General features: G+C 48.0%; 1 non-coding gene across 1 annotated transcript; it reads right to left on the minus strand.

Annotated features, from left to right (window-relative positions):
* Window positions 1–5,216: 5,216 nt before the first annotated feature.
* Window positions 5,217–5,288, minus strand: trnag-ucc (transfer RNA glycine (anticodon UCC)). The gene has a single exon. It is a non-coding gene; the product is annotated as a tRNA-Gly (tRNA).
* Between the last annotated feature and the right edge of the window lie 779 nt (window positions 5,289–6,067).

A 6,067-nucleotide genomic window follows, 5' to 3' on the forward strand; every position in this document is an offset into this window, starting at 1 on the left:
CAGCACTGAGGGACACGAGATATGGGTCGTTCAGGGGCGCTGGTCTCCATTTGTAGCGCAATAATGATCAAACAATAAACAATGAAATCTGTAAAAAGTATCTCTTCCGTGACAAATGTAGAGTTTAAAATTAAATCTACCGGCCTCATTGCCACCAAAGACTCTGCTGAAGTAATGCCCAAGAATTGTGATGTGTTGGTCTTCAATCGTCCAATGTTTACATCAGAGGCAATGGTGTTTAATTAAAGTGTTTGTTCACGTGCTCGTCACTAAGACAATTAGTGACGTGTTTGACCGTATCGCTGGAGATTGAGACTCTGTTTGAATCGAGGCCGTTTTTAATGCATCAGCTCAGAGTGTCTAACAGAGCTGTGAATTCAGGAACAAGAGAAATCACAGATTCTCACTGAAATGGTGTATCCAGTCATCTGGCGAATACAAGACGTTTACTATCCTTTTATTACAGCCTTTGGGATTCCGGGTAAGCCGCGGTGTCAGCTGCCGTTGGTGGAAGTTCAAGTTTAATTCCAATGTTGTGATTGTGATATGTGAAAAGCCGCCTCACAACATCGATTGTTAGTCTTAAAAACGCAACAACAGGAATTCTGCAGATGCTGGAAATTCAAGCAACACAGATCAAAGTTGCTGGTGAACGCAGCAGGCCAGGCGTCATCTCTAGGAAGAGGTACAGTCGACGTTTCAGGCCGAGACCCTTCGTCAGGACTAACTGAAGGAAGAGTGGTAAGACATTTGAAAGTGGGAGGGGGAGGGGGAGATTCTCACTCCATCCTCCCGCCACCCCACTAGGAATAGGGTTCCCCTGGTCCTCACCTACCACCCCACCAGCCTCCGGGTCCAACATATTATTCTCCGTAACTTCCGCCACCTCCAACGGTATTCCACCACTAAGCACATCTTTCCCTCCCCACCTCTTTCTGCTTTCCGCAGGGATCGCTCCCTACGCGACTCCCTTGTCCATTCGTCCCCACCATCCCTCCCCACTGATCTCCCTCCTTGTAAGCGGAACAAGTGCTACACATGCCCTTACACTTCCTCCCTTAACACCATTCAGGGCCCCAAACAGTCCTTCCGGGTGAGGAGACACTTCACCTGTGAGTCGGCTGGGGTAATATACTGCGTCCGGTGCTCCCGATGTGGCCTTCTATATATTGGCGAGACCCAACACAGACTGGGAGTCCGCTTTGCTGAACACCTACGGTCTGTCCGCCAGAGAAAGCAGGATCTCCCAGTGACCACACATTTTAATTCCACGTCCCATTCCCATTCTGATATGTCTATCCACGGCCTCCGCTACTGTAAAGATGAAGCCACACTCAGGTTGGAGGAACAACACCTTATATTCCGTCTGGGTAGCCTCCAACCTGATGGCATGAACATCGACTTCTCTAACTTTCGCTAATGCCCCACCTCCCCCTTGTACCCCATCCGTCATTTATTTTTACACACACATTCTTTCTCTCACTCTTGCTTTTCTCCCTCTATCCCTCTGACTATACCCCTTGCCCATCCTCTGGTTCCCCTCCCCCCCCCCGTCTTTCTCCCCGGACATTCTGTCCCATGATCCTCTCGTATCCCTTTTGCCTATCACCTGTCCAGCTCTTGGCTCCATCCCTCCCCCTCCTGTCTTCTCCTATCATTTTGGATCTCCCCCTCCCCCTCCCACTTTCAAATCTCTTACCACTCTTCGTCAGTTAGTCCTGACGAAGGGTCTGGGACTGAAACGTCGACTGTACCTCTTCCTAGAGATGCTGCCTGGCCTGCTGCGTTCACCAGCAACTTTGATGTGTGTTGATCGATTGTTAGTCACCATCTTCCAACCCCGGAATAGACCATTCATAGTCTCCTTTTCCAGTTTGTCTCTGTGGCGCAATCGGTCAGCGCGTTCGGCTGTTAACCGAAAGGTTGGTGGTCCGAGCCCACCCAGGGACGGAGGTAACCCAGCAGTTTTTGCGGCGCGTTTTATTGCCAGCTGGGTAACGCTGTGCTGTCCGGAGACCCTGCGACTGCCGCATTAACTTCAGTGGGAATTAAAATATTTTCTGAAAGCTTCTCTTTCACACTATTCCTAGAGATCAAATCATTACACAGCGTATTGAGAAAGAACAATGTTAAGCAATAACAGAATGCAGAATGAAATGTAACTGCGACAGAGACAGCACAGTGGGGGTAAACAATTAGGTGCCGCATCATAACGGGTAGATTGTGAGGTCAAGACTCCATCTTATCGACTCGGGCACCATCCAATGGACATAACGGCGGAGTCCACGAGCCTGTAGTACGTGCTGTCCTGCACCTTCAGCCGGATAGAAGAAGGGGAAAGAGAGAGTACAGTACCCGGGGCGCATGCTATATTTTTGTCAGGAGTGTGTAAGTTACATACTCCTTCACCATTCTCTTTGACCATAAGTGTATATTTCCTCGAGCGACATCCTTGGAACTAACGGACTTGCCGGGTCTAATGTCGTGGTTTTGATTTAATTTTGGATCATTCAGTTGGAGTTTAATTGTTTTCATCCCATATAGGTCCCCGATCTTTTTATTTTCATTATGGATGTCCAATCCCTATACACGTCCAGCAAACCACCCACCCCCGCACCAGGAAGGTCTTAAATCTCTCCGCTTCCATCGGGAAACCAGACCCAACCAGCTCCCCTCCACCACCATTCATCTCCGTCTGGCGGAACTTGTCCTCCCACTTCCTTTCAACACAAGGTGAGCCATGGACACCTGCATGGGTCCCAGCTGTGCCTGCCTGTGTGTCGGCTACGTGGAACAGTCTATGTTCCCAGCCTACACTGGTGTCGCTCCCTAACTTTCCCTACACTATGTAAATGACGGCATTGCTACCTCTTTCTGCACCCATGTGGAACTCGTCCACTTCATCAGCTTTGCCTGCAACTTCCACCCTGCCCAAAAGCTTACCTGTCCCATATCCGACAGTTCCCTCCGTTTTCTCCATCTCTCTGTCTCTATCTCTGAAGACAGCTTGTCTACTGATATCTATTATAACCACACAGACTCTCTCAGCTACCTGGACTATACCGCTTCGCACCCCATTACATGTAAAAATGCCCGCCCCTTCTCTCAATTCCTCCGTCTCCGCTGCATCTGCCTTCAGGATAAGTCCTTTCATTCAACAGCAAAGGAGAAATTCGTCTTTTTTCAAAGAAAGGGGCTTCCGTTCCTCCACCATGACAGCAGCTCTCAACAGAATCTCTTCCATTTTGCTCACGTCTGCCCCCACCGCATCCTCGTTCCCTCCCCCAGGGAAAGGGTTTGTCTTGTCCTCACCTACCTCACCCACCCCAGCCTCCGCCTCCAGCACACAATTCTCTGTAATTCCCGCCATCTCCGGCGGGATCCCACCACCAAACACATCTTTCTCTCCACCCTCTACGTTCTGCTCTCTGCAGGGATCCCATGTGAATCCCATGTGTGTCCGTCCCTCCCACTGATCTCTCTCCTGGCACTTATCCTTGCAAGTGAAACAAGTGTTACACCTGTCCCTACACATCCTCCCTCAGTACCATTCAGGGCCCCAAGCAATCCTTCCAGGTAAGGCGACACTTCAGCTGTGAGTCTTTTAGGGTCATCTACTGTATCCAGTGCTCCTGGTGTAGCCTCATGTATATCGGTGAGACCCGATACGGATTAGGAGACTAAATCGCCGAGCACCTACACTCCCTCCACCAGAACAAGAGCGATCTCCCAGTGGCCACCCATTTTAATTCCACTTCCCATTCCAATTCCGACATGGCAGCCCATGGCCTCCAGTATTGTCGCGATGAAGCCACACTCAGGGTGGAAGACCAAAACATTATATTCCATCTGGGTAGCTTCCAACCTGATGGCATGAACATCGATTTCTCAAACTTCCGGTAATGCGCCCTCCTTCACGAAGCCCCATTCTCTTTTCTCTCTCTGACCTTATCTGTTACCTGCCCATCACCTCCCTCTGGTGTTCCTCCCCCTTTTCTTTCTTCCATAGCCTCCTCTCCTTCCCTGTTCTCCAGCCCAGTGTCTCTTTCACCAACCAAAGTTTCAGGTCTTTAATTTACCAGCCACCTCCCCACCCCCACCGGTTTCAAATATCACCTCGTGTTTCTTCCTCCCCTCACCGTCTAACTCTGACTCCTCATCGGTTTTTGCTCCAGTCCGGATGAAGGGACTCGGCCCGAAACGTCGACTGTATTTTTCCCACAGATGCTGCCTGGCCTGCTGAGTTCCTCCAACATTTTCTGTGTTGCTTGGATTTCCATCATCTGTAGATTTTCTCTTTGTGCCTCTATCGATGTCGCTCTACACTAACATATTCATATGCCTATCTAAACACATTGTATATCTTCCGTCTCTGAACCTGACAGCCCGTTCCAAGCACCCACCCCACTCTGTCTGAAACCGTGACCCGCATATCTTTAAACTCTCTCCTACCTTAAATTCATTCCCGCTGGAATTTCAAACCCCTACCCTGGGAAACTAATTCTGACTATCTGCCCAGTCTATGTCTCTCATAGAGTCAGGAAGCGAGCAAACAACATCACTGTAGACCCACCACACCCTGGACATCACCTGTTTCAACTCCTTCCTTCTGGTAGGCGCTTTAGATCACTGTATGCCAGGACCCGTAGGTACAGGAACAGTTTCTTTCCGTCTGCCATCAGTCTTATGAACACTTGAATTTTAGTCTATTATAAACGAAGTCCACCTGTACATACTCTGGTACACAGTACCTCATTGTATATAGTTCAAGGTTATTTACACTATTGTTTTGTTTGCTTTTTGATTCTGTACAGCGAGAGCTCAGGGAAACCGGCATCAAATTCCCTGTATGTGTCACATACTTGGCGATAATAAAGGATTCTGATTCTGATAATTCGGTCAAGTTTCCTCTCAGGCTCTGATATTCCAATGAAGGCAAACAAGCTCAAACACTTTAATCAGGCAACACTTTACAAATCCTACCGATCCTTCCTGTGAAGTGTCCATTCTTGTAGAATCTGGAATAGAGTCAGAACAGGATTTAACGAGAAACTCTCGAGGGATGTTAATTCCAACTCTGATTCATGACCAGTGAATGATAATTAATGAATCAATTTACACTCACAGCGTGAATTAGCGTGATGGCCCTTAGAGTTCTGCGTGGATCGTGTCTATGTCAAAGGTTTATATGTTATGTAGTCTAAAACTGTACAATCTGCGATGGCCGGGAATCGAACCCGAGTCAACTGCTTGGAAGGCAGCTATGCTCACCACTATACCACCATCGCTCAATGACGTGGCAAAGCATCCGAGTAGCGAGGCGTCTCCCATAGTTCCATGTGATTCGACCAGTCCCCAAGCTGCTTTCTGTCGGATCATTCCTCACTCTGCTGCAAGTTTTATTCCGGTAAATTAATGTCGCCATCCCCAACAGACCGGAGTTATACAACCCACATAATAAATTACTGCTGAACGCAGCAGGTCAGGCAGCATGTATAGGAAGAGGTACAGTCGGCCTTTCGGGCTGAGCCCGTTTGTCAGGACTAACTGAAAGAAGAGATAGTAAGAGGTTTGAAAGTGGCGGGGGAGGGGGAGACCCAAAATTATAGGAGAAGACAGGAGGGGGAGGGATGAAGCCAAGAACTGGACAGTTGACTGGCAAAAGGGATATGAGAGGATCATGGGGCCACCCATCCGTTATTTATTTATTTATTTGTTTATTTATTATTATTATTATTATTATTATTATTATTATTATTATTATATCTTTCTCTCTTTTTCTCCTTCTGTCCCTCTCACTATACTCCTTGCCTATCCTCTGGGAATCCCCCTCCCTCTTTCTTTCTCCCAAGGCTTCCCGTCCCATGATCCTCTGACGGTGGTGTGGAGAATGCTGAAGAAAGTGAATGGTGTCAGAGGTTATAACTAGATTCCAGTATTAGTGGAGAACGGACATTTGATGCAAAGGACAACGAAAAGGCAAAGTGTTTGAGAAACACGTTTGCAAACACACATAGTCTAGACAATATAGGGGATGAGTGTTTTAAGAGAAGAGAGAGCCTCTTGG

The sequence above is a fragment of the Mobula birostris genome, chromosome 28, assembly GCF_030028105.1.
Source record: "Mobula birostris isolate sMobBir1 chromosome 28, sMobBir1.hap1, whole genome shotgun sequence".
Taxonomy (NCBI): Eukaryota; Metazoa; Chordata; class Chondrichthyes; order Myliobatiformes; family Myliobatidae; genus Mobula; species Mobula birostris.